The sequence below is a fragment of the Camelus bactrianus genome, unplaced genomic scaffold (assembly GCF_048773025.1).
Source record: "Camelus bactrianus isolate YW-2024 breed Bactrian camel unplaced genomic scaffold, ASM4877302v1 HiC_scaffold_5, whole genome shotgun sequence".
Classification (NCBI taxonomy): Eukaryota; Metazoa; Chordata; class Mammalia; order Artiodactyla; family Camelidae; genus Camelus; species Camelus bactrianus.
Genome location: NW_027413977.1, coordinates 12,501 through 28,676, shown reverse-complemented (window position 1 = coordinate 28,676; position 16,176 = coordinate 12,501). Strand labels below are relative to the sequence as shown.

Sequence of the window (16,176 nt, the reverse complement as noted above, 5' to 3'; positions counted from 1 at the left end):
AAGTGCACATCAATATTTGAATAGATAAAGAAGAGGGGACACACACACACACACACACACACACACACACACACACACACACATACACACACGTAATGGAATACAATTCACCCATGAGAAAGAAGGATATTTTGCCATTTGTGGCCCTTCCTTTCCTTTTTTTTTTTCCCCCTCCACTTTAAAAACCAGAATTTTATAACTGGGATAAACACTTCCATTGAGTCAAAAACAGTAAAATGCCAAAAAATAAACTTAATCGAGGAGGTTATCTATACTCCAGAATCTGAAATGACACAAAGAAATGGAAAGATGCCTTGTGCTCTTGCATTGGAAGAATCAATACTATCAACATGGCCACACTATCCAAAGCAATCCGCAGGTTCCATGCAACCCCTGTCAAAATACTCACGACATTCCTCACAGAACTAGAACAAACAATTTCAAAATTTTTAAGGAACAACGGAAGACCCTAAACAGGCAAAGCAATCTTTCGAAGGTCTCCTCTCCCTCCCTCCCTCCCTCTCTCTCTCTCTCTCTTTCTCTCTCTCTCTCTCTCTCTCTCTCTCTCTCTCTCTCTCTCTCTCTCCCCCCCCCTCTCTCCCCCTCTCTCTCTCTCCCTCTCTCCCCCCCTCCCTTTCTCTGTCATCTTTTTGGTCTCTTTCCTTAGGATTTGATGACTTGAGACCATCCTTTATCATTCCTTGTAAAGCCGGCTTGATGGTGCTGAAATCTTGTAGCTTTTGTTTATCTGTGAAGCTTTTGATTTCTCCCTCAAATCTGAACGAGAGCCTTGCTGAATAGAGTATTCTTACCTGTCAGTTTTCCCCTTTCATCACTTTAAGTATGTTGTGCCACCCACTTCTGGCCTGTAGAGTTTCTGCTGAAAAATCAGCTGATAACCTTACGGGAGTTCCCTTGTATGTTATTTGTTGCTTTTCTCTCGTTCATTTTAATATTTTCTCCTTATCCTTAATTTTGGTCAATTTGATGACGATGTGCCTCGGTGTGTTCCCGTATGGTACTCTCTGCACTTCCACCTCATTTGGTTATTTAAAGGATCTTCAGTCTGTTCAATTCATAGGAGAGAACTTCCACGTGTATTTCTTCTCAGTTTTATGAAACAAAGAAGGACCCAGGAAACTGGCAAAACATAAATGCTTTTCTATTGGGTTGAGCAAAGACAGGCCCTGGCCGGGGACGGGGGGGGGGTGCTGGAGGGTCGGGGGGGCGGTGTAGAGAAGGATATAGATCATTGTTAGAGTGCCTGCTTAGCATGCATGATGCCCTGGGTTCAATCCCCAGAACCACCATTAAAATAAATAAATAACCTAATCAAACCCATCCCCCTCCTCCCCCCCCCCAAAAAAAAGAAGGAGAAAAGAGTGAGAGACAGAGACAGAGACAGACCATCGGGAAAAGTAGCTGCACTAATACTTCCAAGAAACAGGACAACATAAAGATAATGGAAGAAATGCTGGATAGTGAACAGCCACGGGTGGTTGGCACAGACCCATAGCTTCTGGACTCGCTAAAAAAAAAAAAAAAAAAAAGAATATGAGAATCATATGGATCAGGAGATTGGGTCTGAATTTTGTGCCGTTTGACTTGTGCCAGTTACAAAGGTCATGCATAAGGAAGATGACTGGCTACTTTATTGTCTGAAATGAGACACTTGAAAGTGAAAGGAGGTGCTATACAATCGTGCCTGGACTGGGATTTTTCTAAGGGAGCCCAAATCCTTTACAATATATATCATGTTTTCAAAAATGAATATCATTCCTGGACAAGATTTAAGCAATTTTTTTCTGTGTTATCAGTAAACATTTTTAAAAAATCAGTAAGAAAGGAAGAGGGAGAGAGAAAGAGAGAGAACAGGAGTAACTATACGCGCGCGCGCGTGCGTGCATGCATGTGTGTATGTGTGTGTGTGTGTGTGTGTGTGTGTGCGCGCGTGTGCGCGCACGTGTGTTGAGGTGGGGGCCTAAAAGAGGGTGAGGATTCTTTTCATCGAGGTCTGTTTGTACAGAATTCTCTCCTTCTCCGCTTTACACTGTGAAGGAAAAGCCCAGCTGGGCTAACAAGCTAAGTCGCAAATCTAAGTGTAACAAGTGTCGGATTACTGATCTGAGTTCTGCTGGGCTAACTCGTAAATCTAAATTAATAAGTGCCGGTTTGCTGATTCCCTGTTCATATTTTGCTAGCCAGCTGGATTTTCAAAGAGACATATCTGGCCTTGAAATGTTGGTTTGCTGCCTCACTGCCTCTACTTTCGTGATAATGATGTTGCTAAAGCTATTGCGTGCCTATTGGCCGAATACCCCAAGCTGGTACTTAACCCTATAAAACCTCATGTGCACGTCTTGGAGGTGCTCAAGGCTTAGGAGCAGAAGCCCCTCTGAGCCCGCCGGCGTAATAAATCTGAGTACTCCAACCCTCCGAGTGGTGCTTGTTTCTTGGCTGGCCTGTCATTTCCATAACAGCACCGTTGACAATAAGAACGTCACTCTCGTTCCGGCATAAAGAAGACATCTGGGGAGGGTGGGGTGGGGGGGTGGGGTGTAGATCTATGTTATGTCCTGATTCCAGGAAGGAAAGGGGCAAGAGTCGGCGTGCCCTTCTTTCTGGGGTATCTGTCTGTTCGCTTTTGGTGTTCTGCTGGTTTGGTTATTTCAGCTTTCTGTTTGGTTCCTTTCACAGATCCAGTGGCTCAAAACAGCATTCTGATTTTCTTTTCTCCTGGGGTTTGGTTTTTGATAGGTAGAGGGACAGGGCCCACGCAGGGGTGGGGGTGGGGGGGTCACTGTGCCGGAGAAAGGGAGGCGGCTGTGGTGAAATCATCGAGCAGAGGGGATTTCTACGAGAGGGACTCTCCGAAGTGAATGGGGTCCAAGGAGATCAGCAGGGTTTCTGTGTGCTCGTTTGGTTTTGTTCGTGCGTGTGTTTGTTTTTTCTGGACGAGGCCAAAGAACTCTTCAGGTGGAGGTGTGTGTCCAAAGGGTCTGACAGGATGGGAGGATGCGGGGCGAGTCAGTCCATGTGCCCAGAAAGAGAGAGAATCTGTCATAGCTGAGACTCAGGCCTTTTTCAGACCTCGGCCCAGAGAGCAAGTTCGGCTCCGAGCATTCACGGAGAAGTTCGCCGCCACCTCAGTCCTGTCCCCCACCCCCGCCCTCCCCCACGCCTCAGCCCCCAGTGAAGGAGGAATCATGAAGTGGCCGCACTTAGGCTAAGCCAATTTTTGGCTTTATGCTTACTGCTTGCTTTTAGAACGATCAGCAAACTCGACTGACCAGACACCGCTCCCAGCTCCAGGCCCACTGTTAAAAACAGCTAAAGTTGTCGATTCTAACTGTTTGATTTGACCTTCCTCTGATCGTTCAACTTGACAATCATGTTTGGCGTCTGAGTCTTTCCCCAGGAAGGGAGTCACGGGAGGATAAGCTCAGGAGAACGACCAGCCCCCTCCCACCCCCCACCCCCCACCCCGAGTTCCTCCGTGGCGCTGGTGCCACCAGGTGAGTCTGACCAGATAAAGAAGGTCACGGGCTGATGACCTACTAGACCACCAGGAGGTCCCATGTTACCAGACACTCATCCAGATTTAGGAGGAAGTTTCATCAGAGACCCTTGTTGATCATGAGCACCTTTTGTGCTCCCGCCTGTTGTGATTCCCTTTCATGCTCCAACCTGTTCGTCCACAGAAGCATGAAACCCCAACCCCAAGACGGGTTCACAGTTTGGAGGGCACTAGCCTGCTGTGAGTCCCCTTTGCCCAGCAAAGCAATCAAGCTGCCTCTTTTCTTCTAAACTCTAAGACCCTGTCTCTGGGTTATTTGGCTCGTCAGGGACGGGGTGGGGGAGGGCGATCTTTCGGCAACACCCGCAGAAGTTTCCCTGAGTGGCAGGAACCAGCGTGGCCCTCAGGCCTCAGCCCCGCAGGCAGGCAGGCAGGCAGAGTTGGAGCGACCGTTGGTCCCGCCCCCGCCCGCGCACCACCACCCCCCGCCCCCGCCGCTGCTTCCGCCGCCGCCCCCGCCGCCGCTTCTGCCGCCGCCGCCGCCGCCGCCGCCGCCGCCGCCGCCGCCGCCGCCTCCCAGGCCTTCTCCACCGATCGGTCCCAAATCGACTGACTGTCTCCTGGAAGCGGGGGCGGGGACGTCAGGAGGATCCATTCGGCAGGGCCTCGTTCAATCGCTTCATTCAAATGCAGAAAGCTCTGTGCTCAGGTCAGAGCCTTTGACTTGGCCTCCGGCTCCTCTCTGTTGAACGGCTTTTGTTCTTTGGTTTCAATTTCCCCACCCTTAGGCCACCCCGTCCCAACTGCACGGAGGGAGGCGGGAGGGAGGGGGAGAATCTCGCCTGGTCTCAGGCCAAAGGAGTCCCCTCCTTTTCCTAATCTGGGTAAACCCCACTACACCGTTTGAGAATCATGGAAGGGCATGGAAGCAGACCTCTGACTTGATAGATTCCTCTGGGATGGGAGACTTTAAAAAAACAAAATTCTTTTTCCCCTGCTTCCAGGGAGGCAGAAAGGAGGGCCAGAGTGTTCCTCTTGCCTCGGGCAGTTCTTTGTTTGTTTGTTTCTTTCTTTTGTTAAATCATTTTTTTTTTCCTTTTTTTCTTCCAGTTTTATTGAGACAGAGTTGACATACAGCAGTGTATACTTTTGGGGGGGGGCGGGGAGAGGAATTCGATTTTATGTATTTATTTTTGACCGGAGGTACTGGGGATTAAACCCAGGACCTTGTGCTTGCTTGCTAAGCACACACTCTACCACTGACCTATACCCTCCCCCTTGGCCAGTTGTGAAGTCCCTTTCATTCAGCATAGTCCATCGGGCACATTTTGGGGCAGCCTACTCTGGACCCCAACATTTCCCTATTCTGTAACTTCCCTGGAAGTTTTACACATTAAAAGCTGGGCTGTTGACTGTGCGTGTGCGTCCATGCGTGCGTGGGTGCGTGCGTGCGTCTGAGCGTGCATGCGTGCGTGTGGTGTGGGGGCAGGAGGGAGGGAATAGTTTCCTAGAGGGCCTGCGTTTCATGGACCCAGTTTCTTAGTTCTGAGAACAGGTCTGTTCAAGGAAACAGTTGTAGTATCTCGTCTCAGGAGGCGGTGGTGTCGATGGGCTTCTGAAGCTAGGCCTAGGGAGCAAGCAGTCAGGTATCGCCTAAGAGGCACTTGTGTGGAAAACCAAAGTACAGCACAAAGGTTAATCATTGGAGCAGATGAGAAACCAGATTCAGGGCCGGGAGTAGGGGGTCAGTCTGGTAGGAGATTTCCACACATCGGGGTCATCGAAACGGCTCGAGCAGTATGAAATGCCTCTGATGATGTCCTGGGGTGTTCGGCTCAACTCTCTGAGCGGCTCCTCCAAAAACAGGCCCTAGGATGGTTTCCACAGGAGCTGTTGTGGCCATTTCTCTGACGTTTACCTCCCGTTGCCCAGCTTCAGTCTGCAGGGCTTCAGGAGACGGAGCATTTTAGTACTCAATGATGCCAAGACAAAAGGGTGAGAGAAAATGGGAAACGTTCGTGGAGATGGTCCTAGGCAGATAGTGGAGGCAACTAGAAGACTTTCAGTCTCCGGGCCGGCTTTCAGGTTGAGACAAAAACCCTAAGGCAAGCGCTTGCTGCCACAGCACATCGACTAACACGGGAACCATCCAGAGAAGATCAGCACGGCCCCTGAACGTGGACGACACACACACATACGTGAAGCGTTCCGTAGCTTTAGTGATGTCAGTCACCCAGAGAAAGACAGATATCCTATGCCATCACTTCTAGATGGGATCTGAAAGTAAGTCAAGACACCCATCCATACATAAATAACTCCATTTTAAAAAGACTCCAAGGAACCTATTTACAAACCAGAAACAGACTGGACTCGCAGACATGGAAAAGAAACCGATGGTTAACACAGGGGACAGGGTAGGGTGGAGGAACGGGGGAGGGCAGAGGGATAAATCAGGAGTTTGGGATTAGCAGATATAAACCACCCTATACAAACTAGGTACACAAGTAGGTCCTACTGTCTAGCACAGGGAACTATGTTCAATAGCTTGTAATAACCTATCCTGAAAAAGTATACGTGTGTGTGTGTGTGTGTGTGTGTGTGTGTGTGTGTGAATAAGTGAATCACTATGCCGTACGTCATAAATGAACACAACATTGTAAGTCAACTATACTTCCATTGACAGAGAGTTCCTACAATAAACAGGCAGGCAGGCAGGCAGGCAGGCAGGCAGGCAGGCAGGCAGGCAGACAGACACAGACACAGACACAGACACACACACACACACACACACACACACACACACACACACACACACACACACACACACACACACACACACACGCCCCACAGACACAGGGGAACCCTAAGGAAAACGAGTAGCACTAGTATCTCTTATCCATGCATGTCTATCCCAGTTTAATGGAAACCTAAGTTTTTGCCTCCAAGTCAATGATGCTAATAACTCTGCTGCCAAGAATAGAAAAATCCTCACGGAGGATTTCTGAATCCCAGAAGGGTCAGGGAGGGAGAAAAAGAGAAAGGGTTCCATTCTGCTGACAGAGGTATGATAGTTACCATGTGGGTGTCCGCCTCTAAAAGGAAAGGAAGGGGAAAAAACAAAAGTTTATTTTCCCTTGTATCTGAAAAGAAAAAAATTTAAAACTCAATCCTCTTGGAGACAAGAAGTCGTACACACCTCATGTCACTGATTCTCCTCCTCCACCTCCTCCTCCTCCTTCCTCTACTTCTTCTTCTAGTCTATACCTCCCATGGATTCTGACGACCTTGCCTGATGATGGCGGGTGATGGGGGCAGAGATCGATCCTTCTGAGAAGTAAGTTGGCAAGCGCTTTAGTGAAGCCTCGTAGGATTTACCCAGTGAAGCGAGTGCCTTCGTCCCTGGAGGCTGCGGAAAGTATGTCCCCAAGTCACATACGCATGTGTTTGTCTTTTGTTGTCGTTGTTGTTGTTGGTGGTGGTGGTGGTGGTGGTGGTGGTGGTGTGTGTGTGTTTGTTTGTTTGTTTATTTGTTTGTTTGTTTGTTTGTTTGTAGCAGTGTCCTGGCCATGCTGAGGGCATCAGGCTTGCAGCGGGGGAAGGAAGGCTTCAACCCCTTTGGAAGTCATACCTACCATCCCAAGAACGTCTGGATGACCCCTACTATGTGGCAGTTGAATGGGGGCCAGTTACTGGGGTTCAGCGGGTCCAGAGAGAGGAGGTCTGAGGCCTCTGGGGACAAAAAGTTTGTACGTATGTATGTATGTATGTATGGCCAGTTGACTGTTTTTGCGGTCCTATAGGAATCTTCCTGCCCCTGTCTATTGAACAATGGGAGTCATCTTCCAAGTGCCCTGACACCAGACACCACGGTGGGTGAAGGAATGCGGGTGGGGTGGGGGTGGGTGGGGGAGGTCATCCAGGGAGCTGGGAGAAACCGAGCACGTCCGTGGGTCGGTGGGTCGGCCTGTCGGATGGTCGCCATGCTGGGTTTCCCCTAACCCAGGCCATTTGCCGAATGGACAGAACAGACTGGGGCCACGTGTGCCACCCACCCTCTTTCCGGAGGCTGTGGTCCACTGTGTTTGCATGAAAGTCAGTGAAGGAGGCATCTCCTCGGGACTCGGTTCCGTCCCTTTCACGAGAGCCTCCACTTTGGATGACAGCCAGCCAGCCAGCCAGCCAGCCCTCGATGCCAGGGCAGTAGACGACTGCCAGGAATATCCCATCCTTTCTGGAACCCTGAGTGTACCCACCTGTACAGACACAAGGCTGAAGAATACATGACGTTCCTTCCTAGTTGACAGCACTCCCCATGTCACTGAAACAGTGTCCAGTACGCTGACGTCATCTCCTCCCTCTCCCACACCCCCGCACGCGCACAAACACGCGCTGCGCGCGCGCGCACACACACACACACACTCTGTCTGTCTGTCTGTCTGTCTGTCTGTCTGTCTGTCTGTCTGTCTGTCTTCTAAGGATGGAGAAGAGTTTGCTGAGCTATTTCGGGTGCCCTCTCATCCTAGTTCCTATCTCCAAGTTGGTTCAAAGTCCAAAAGGCGGTCAAGCACTTAATCAGATAGGTCCCTCGTAAAGAATGCCTCCCACATCACGACGACAGGCTTCTTAGGCCAGCCGAGAAGCTCCTTCAGTTCTGCGCCCATCTTGGCTCTAAGTTGATATCAGTCTGTTACGGAAATGACAGGCCAGCCAAGAAACAAGCACCACTCTGAGGGTTGGAGTACTCAGATTTATTACGCCGGCGGGCTCAGAGGGGCTTCTGCTCCGAAGCTCTGAGCACCTCCAAGACGTGCACATGAGGTTTCATAGGGTTAATTACAAATATGGGTCTATTCGCCAATAAGACTCAAACAACAAAAAGCAAAGGATCAGTACACTGGAGCTTATCAATTTGGAACAGATCACGTTACTGACACTTGTTGAGCTTGGATTTACGAGTTAGCTTGTTAGCCCAGTAAACTGACACTAAACTTCAGATTTACGAGTTAGCCCAGCAGAACTTAGATCAGTAAACGGACACTTATCACACTTAGATTTGTGACTTTAGCTTGTTAGCCCAGCTGGGCTTTTCCTTTACAAGTCCTCCAGGATCCAAGAAAGCCACGTTGGAAAACAAGTGGTGATTCTGATGGGACAGGAGATCAGTCATTTGGGGGCGAAGGGTGGGGTAGGGAGACATACCAGCCTGTCTGTCTGTTTTCACCCAGTGTGGGAGCCGTCCCAAAGAGATAACTCGAGAAGAGAGAAACAGGGAGTTGACAAAGAACACGTGCAGTGTCGTGCCCTCCCCCCCCCACCCCAGGAGAAGGCCAAGCCAGAAGTCCCTCCGGATGGCGGGCTCCGGACTCCAGCTTCCAGGGGAAGCGATTTTTTTTTTCCTCCCCATTTCAGGCCCGGAAGAAGAGGGAGAGGCAGAGTGTCCTTCTCGGGCATCCGCTGTTTCTGAAGCACGCTTGTTGCCAAAAGATCGGCCCCCATCCCCGACGAGCCCAAGAATCCAGAGACAAGGTCTTGGAGCTTAGAAGCAAAGAGGCCATTTTATCACTCTGCCGGGCAAAGGGGATTCACAGCAGGCTAGCGTCTTCAAAACTGTGTACCCACCTTGGGGATGGAGTGGGTGGGGTGGTTCTAGAGCCATAGCTCAAACAATCGGGCATCGATCACCATCCACAGAATCGTTTTCTCATCAGAAGACTCAGAATGGTGTCACGATGCCTCCAGGTGACCCATTCTATAGAGGCTGGTGGTTAGATCTCGTTATCTCATAAGCACTCAAGGTGTGGCCTTCTTGGTCACTCAGGCTATTTTGTCAGGTCATTAGTCCCGTGACCGACCTTCTCCTCGGAGAAAGACTCAGAGACCCAGCATGATGATGACTTTCAATGAGTGAAATACAGTAGAAACAGTAAGATCGAGAGCTTCCAGTTTCAACAACAGGCCTGGAACCGTGAGCAGCAACCAGTCAGTCAGGACAGTTGACCGTTTTCAGGGCGAGCATAAGAAACCGAATGACACCCCCCCCAGCAAATGAATGAGTGAATGAATGAATGAATGAATGACCTAATGATCCTCCCCTCCCCCCCCGCCAAAAAAAGAAGAAGCAATCCGTTAGCCTAATTCCGGCCATTTTATTCATCCTCCTTCACCCTGAAGCCCCAGTCACCCACGTGCCACAGTGGTCTGTTTTCTGGTTTCCTCCACCCCCCCACCCCCCACCAACCACCACCCCGCCAACATCCCCCCATGCCCAACCACCGCCCCAAGTGTGGGACTGGACGGGGGTGCAGGGGGCTGAGGGGGCGGCAATGGCGGCTTGAGGTGAGGGTGGGGAGTGTTCCGCCCAGATCGTATAGGAAGCTCAAACACAGCTGCAGTACGAGACAAGATGGTAGATTTCTGTGAGTCCTCCCTCCTCTTAAAATCCGTCCTAAGGAGGAGACAGACAGAAAGAGAAACATCACCCTCACTCCCAACGCCTCCTGCGCCCTCGATGTGCCCCAAAACAACAACAAGAAAAACAAAAACAAACACGACCACAAATAAGTCGCTATCCCTGGGGAAGAAGGATTCGATGGCATGGGGATATCATTCTAAAATTCATTCCCTCTTCATCACATTTCATGGAAACCGATTGCAATCTATGAGGCCCTGTGAAGGTAGGGGTTGGGGGGGTAGGGAGGAGGGAGGGAAGTGAAGGGGGGGGAGAGGGAGAGAGGGAGGGGGAGAGAGAGAGAGAGAGAGAGAGAGAGAGAGAGAGAAAGAGCAGAGGAGAGGAGGGATAAAAGGGGAGAGGACAGGAAAGGAGAGGAGGGAAAAGAGGGGAGGGGAGGGGAAATGAGAAGAGGCGAGGGGAGAGGAGAAGAGGGAGAGGAGAGGAGTGGAGGGGAGAAGAGAGGAGTGGAGGGGTGAGGGGGAAGGGGGGAGAACAGGGAAGAGGAGAGGAGGGGAGAGGAGAGGAAAGAGAGACAAGGGAGACAGACAGACACGCATGCGCGCGCGCGCACACACACACACAGAGAATAGCGAAATGGAGAGAGAGGCAGAGAGAGAGAGAGAGAGAGAGAGAGAGAGAGAGAGAGAGAGAGAGAGACAGACAGACAGACAGACAGACAGACAGACAGACAGACAGACACGGATCTAGGTCAGGGATACTACACATGGGTATTCTTCTGAGTGATTTTATGTGTTTTCTCAATCGCCACCTCTATGGAGATAAAAATCGCTCCCATAAGATGAAGGGAGTCCTTCTGCCACCGCCCACGGCCCCGCCCACCAGCACCGCTTGTGTTTGTCAGGGATTCCAAGCCAAAGCACGTGGAGGAGCGGGAGAGCTTCCTGGCAGCCCAAGGAGGAGGAAAGTCCGGCAGCATGAGAGAGGTGGTTGGCACGGGGAAGCTGGAGGCCGGCTGACGAGAAGATGGGTGAGGGGGCAGGGAGGAGGGTTTCCCAAGTTGGAGAGCCAAGACGAGGGAGGGGAGCTGTCGGTGGCTGCGTTCTGACCCCGACCCCAACCCTGACTGGAGCGGATCCCTGAAAGGAGGCGGTTCGGGCTCTCTGGCCGAGAACGCCCCTCTCTTCCTCTTTGTGCAGAAACACCTTCCGCAGACCGAGAAAGTCCATCCCGAGACCCTCGTCGGAAGAGTCCTTTCCAGACCCATCACGATCCTCCTGGGCCAAGGGGTCCAGGGGATGGGGCGGGGCCTCCATTCGATCCGTCTTCCGTCCGTCCGTCCATCCACAAGATCTTGAACATCCATGTAGGATTCTGGATGGTAGCAGTTTTCCAGGATCCTCCAAATCCTTGTAAGTCCTCTCCTGGCAGATTCGACCCCTAGGTCGTACCGCGCAGCACAGGGCACTAGATTCAGTCCCTCGGGACGAGGGTTCCTGAAAAAGACCAGGAAAAAGAAGAACAGAATCACTATGGTGTGCACCAGCCAGAAACCAGCACCACCTTGTCACTCTAACAGACTTGCAAAAGGCGGGGTAGGGAGAGAAAGTCATAGGATGGCTACCATCCCTCCCACCCCCACCCCACACGCCAAGCCCCAGACCATCGTCATCCCTGCTCCCCCTCCCCTCCCCTTTCCTCTCCCTTCCCCCTCCCCCTCCCCCTCCCCTCCATCGACGCCCGCCTCCCGCTTGTACCCCACTCCTCTGAACCCAGCACCACCCACCCCAGCCTGGACGGGCTCGGCTCAGATCGGCTCGGCTCGGCTCGGCCCGGCCCGTCCGTCCGGTCGACTTCTTCGCAGGGTCTAAAATAGCGCCCGGCCGACAGGCAGGTGGCACATGGCACATGGCAGGGGAGCGAGCGGGACGGTTCGGGATCTCTGGGTGGCAGGGACACGCGGCCGGACAACCAGGAGCACGGACGGCCTGGCGTGCGTTTCTCCGCTCGGGGGGGCCTCGACCAGAGACCGTGGTACGGGGAACGGGGACACACACACACCACACACACACCACACACACACACCACACACACCACACAGACACAGACACACAGACACACAGACACACAGACACACAGACACACACACCCACCCCTTCACCCCCACCCCCAAACCTCTGACAGCTTTCGTTTGTTTTCGGCCGACCGTCCCTCGATGAGGTACGAGTGCCTTGGCTGGGGCTGGGGGGGGGGGTGGAGTTCCTCCCTCCACAACGACCCCACACGGGCTCTGTTCTGGTCACCCGAGTCCTCTTCCAAGTCAGACCACAGGCCTCCATCACCCGGCGCGAGCACTCGGGGAAACAGTCACCATCCTCATCGCTCCGCTCCACCTCTACACGTGAAGAACTGTTCCCAGCCCACGCCACTCCACCCCACCCCACGCCCCGATGCCACCCACCGCAGTGGAGAGAAACGAGACGAATCCACAGACGTGCATCAATCCGATGAAGAAAACGACGGCCCTATTCCAAGGAAGCATAGATATCTAGGTAGGAGATTCATCGAGTACTATGGAGGCGGTGGGAAAGGGGGGGGTTGCGGTGGGGAGGGTCTAGAGATCAGGCAGTACAGCCCATGCTTAGCATGCAAAAAATAAAGGTCCAGGGTTCAATCCCCAGCACCTACTCTTCAAAAATAACCCGAGAAGAAGCAAGACGGCGGAGTAGAAGGACGCTCGTAGCTCACCCTCTCCCACAAATACACCAAAACTCACATCGACGGACCCACTCGGCCAATCAGACCACCTGCGGAACTCCGACAGAACACCGCCCTCTTCGAAAGACAAAGACGCCCAAAATCTGGTAGGAGAAAAGGAGAAAAGAAAGAGTCAAAAGCAAAACAGTGCGGGAGGGCCCGGCAGAGGAGGAATAGGGCTCGTTCGCCAGACCTCCCCGTCTCCAACGGAGAGGCCGACGGGACGGTGGGGGAGCCTCCGAGTCTCAGATCTGCCCGGAGCGCCCCTTGACCGACCGACCCAAGTGAAACGGGCACAGAGGGTCCCCGCGACACCCAGCCCGAGTCGCAGGCCGGCAGCCGGGGGCCGGGACAGGCCGCACGAGCCGGGCAGAGGACCGTGGCGGCGGCACCACGCGCCGTGGCCGGGAGGGGATACAGAGCAGAACAACCCGCCCCCCCAACCCGTCCATTACGGGGAAAGAAAGGCAAAGCAACACGGCCGGTGTGCCCTGGGGAGAGGGGCGCCGTAGCCTCCATCTCCTCAGACCCGCGGCGCCATCACCGGCCCTTCTCGCGAGAAGAGAGGCGGGGCGCAGCCACAGCCGCCATAGCCCCTGGCGCGCGGCGCGCAGCGCGCGGGCGGGGGCGGGAGCGGGGGCGGGGCCGAGACTCGAATCCGCACCCGGGGGCTCTGCAACCTCCTAGGCAGGACTGAGACTCGTTTTCAGCCTGAGGCAGATATTATATATCTGCCCCGGTACCTCAGAGAACTCGCGCCACCAAGACTAAGAAGGAGCCGAGTTTTGGAATGCAGCAGGGGCGGGGCGGTTCCACCGTCTTCCCCGAGCCCACCTACGGAGAGGAGCGCCGACCCGAGGCGGAGCACACAGCCGCACAGAGCAGCGGAGCGACCGGCGCCGGGAGAGGGCAGGCGGCCAGCCACCCTCCCTCCTTCCCGGCAGGAACGCAGCATCCGACCGCGGTGCCAGGAGGGGGCGCGATCTACTTGCCCACAGGCACCGAGGGCAGCACAGACGAGGGCGCCGACAGAGGGCCCGCGGAAACAGCAAGCTGAGTTCACGAAACAGGGCGACGACAGAAAGACTTCTCGGTGAAACCGTTAAGAGCGCACCGTCTCCAGGAGAACACATCCTTTTATTTTTTTTTTTTTTCCCTCTTTTTTTTTTTTCTTTTCCTTTTTCTTTTTTAATCTCTTTTACATCGGTTTTACCTTCTGTTACCTTTTTAACCTTTACTTTTGAACAGTCGTATACGTTTACGGTTTTAATCCCTTTTAAATGTTTCATTTCAAGTCTTTTCATTATTATTATTTTTAAACATCCACCCCCTTCCCTTTTTCATTCTCTTGGTTTTGATCTCCTGTTACTGGTTATTCACAGGTTTCAAATATTGTTTCTCGGTTTTTTTCCTCCTTTTTATTAAGGTTATTAAAAGACGTCTCAACTCGATCGCTATTCTGCTTCCACTTACTCTTCTATTCATGATTACACACTGTCTTCAAACCTTTTCTTTCTCCCGTCTTTTAAAATCCTCTGTTTTATCTTTTGTTAAAATCTGTTCTATTTCCGATTACCTTTTAAAAATTTACTTTTGAAACAATTGTATATTATTTTCTGATCTTTTCTATTTGTTTTTAAAGGCTTTTAGAAGACGTCTCAGCTCAATTGCTATTCTGCTTCAACTTGCTCTTCTATTATTGATCGTACACTGTTTTCAAACCTTTTTTTCTCCATTCTTTTAACATCCTGCCCCCACCCCCTCTCTCCCTCTCCCCCTCTGTCTCTGTCTCTGTCTCTCTCTCTCTCCCCCTATCCCCCTCTCTCTTTTAAAGTTTTATGCCTGCCTAGGCTTTCGATAAATACATAAACTCCTTAAGGACACCAATAGATAACTGATACTCCTTAAGCCACAGTGCCAGAGAGATAGGAGCATTATGAAGAAGCAGAGGAACCACTCCCAATTAAAAGAGCCAGAGAAATTCCCTGAAAGCACGATCCATGAAATAGACGTGGATGGCCCGCTCGATCAAGATTTCCAAAAAGGAGTGATCCAAGTCCTGAAGGAACTCCAAGAGATAGTGTTGAGAGATATACTATACGTCAAAAACGAAATCGAAGCTATAAAGAAGAGTCAAGGAGAACTGGTCCACTCATTGGCTGAAATGAGAACTGGTCTAAAGGCTGTCCAAAGCAGGCTAGATCACGCAGAGGAACGAATAAGTGGCCTAGAAGGCAGGACAACAGAAAGAACCCAATCAGAACAGCTGAGAGAAAAACCAATAAAGAACAACGAAAACCATCTTAGGGACCTAAGGGACCCTCGAAAGCGTGCCCATCTACGCACAATAGGGGTTCCAGAAGGGGAAGAAAGAACCAAGGGGACCGAAAAGATATTCGAAGAAAGCATGACTGAAAATTTCCCAAATCTAAAGAAGGAATCAGATATCCAAGTCCAGGAGGCTCAGAGGGTACCCAACAGAAAGAACTCAAACAGGCCCACACCAAGACATAGGCTAATCAAGATGGCCAGAGTCAAGGATAAAGCAATGATCCTAAACGCCTTTAGGCAAGAGAAAAACAGAGTGAGTTTCAAGGGAACCCCCATAAGGCTCTCAGCGGATTTCTCTACACAAACACTACAGGCCAGAAGGGAGTGGCAAGATCTATTGAAATTCTTGAATGAAAAACAAAACAAAACAAAACAAAACAAAACAGACAAAAAGAAGCAGCCTAGGATACTCTATCCAGCAAAGCTATCCTTTAGAATAGAAGGGGAGGTAAAGAACTTCACAGACAAGCAAAAACGAAAAGAGTTTAGCAACACTGAACCCATGCTAAAAGAAACATCAACAGGTCTACTCTAAATAGAGAAGAAGGAGGATGGTACAAAAATGAGACCACTCATCACCGGAAAGGTGATCACTACCATTCATTCCAAACGGAATAAACACAAAATTGTAAAAAGAAGACATCTAAACCATTAAGAGTGGCAGAGGGAAGCAAGAAAATAATAGAGACTTTTTTTTCCCCCCCTTCTCCTTCCTTTCTTTCTCTTTTAGATGGGTTTGAGATTCTATTACTATCTGTTTCATACAAACAGTTATAGCCATAGGTGAATAGACTTCCAAACAGGGTCAACCGAACTCCAAAACGTACAAGTGAGTCACAGAAGCCAACTAAAGGCTAACTAAAGGCGGGGGGGGGGGGGGGGGAAGCATGGAGATGAAACAACATGCTATCGAAAAGCCAATGGGTGAATGATGAAATCAAAGTTGAAATAAACAAAAAACCCAGCAACAACAACAGCAACAGCAACAGCAACAGCAACAACAACAACAGCAACAGCAACAACAACAACAGCAAAGAGAACCTTGATACAAATGAAAATGAAAACCCAACCACCCAAAACTTATGGGACGCAGCCAAGGCTGCACTAAGGGGGAACTTTATAGCGATACAGGCCTTCCTCAAAAATGAAGAATGATCTCAAA

At 51.2% G+C, this 16,176-nt stretch overlaps 2 long non-coding RNA genes and 1 other non-coding gene across 3 annotated transcripts; 2 read left to right on the top strand and 1 right to left on the bottom strand.

The window, feature by feature from the left end:
* Positions 1 to 4,037: 4,037 nt before the first annotated feature.
* On the top strand, positions 4,038 to 7,278 carry LOC141577028 (uncharacterized). Its single transcript, XR_012505460.1, has 3 exons — positions 4,038 to 4,226; positions 6,775 to 6,932; positions 7,071 to 7,278. It is a non-coding gene; the product is annotated as an uncharacterized LOC141577028 (long non-coding RNA).
* Positions 5,627 to 5,735, top strand: LOC141577032 (U6 spliceosomal RNA). The gene has a single exon (XR_012505463.1). It is a non-coding gene; the product is annotated as a U6 spliceosomal RNA (small nuclear RNA).
* Positions 7,279 to 9,648: 2,370 nt separating the features above from the next.
* Positions 9,649 to 12,614, bottom strand: LOC141577029 (uncharacterized). Its single transcript, XR_012505461.1, has 2 exons — positions 11,713 to 12,614; positions 9,649 to 11,422 (listed from the first exon to the last, which is right to left on the bottom strand). It is a non-coding gene; the product is annotated as an uncharacterized LOC141577029 (long non-coding RNA).
* Positions 12,615 to 16,176: the final 3,562 nt, after the last annotated feature.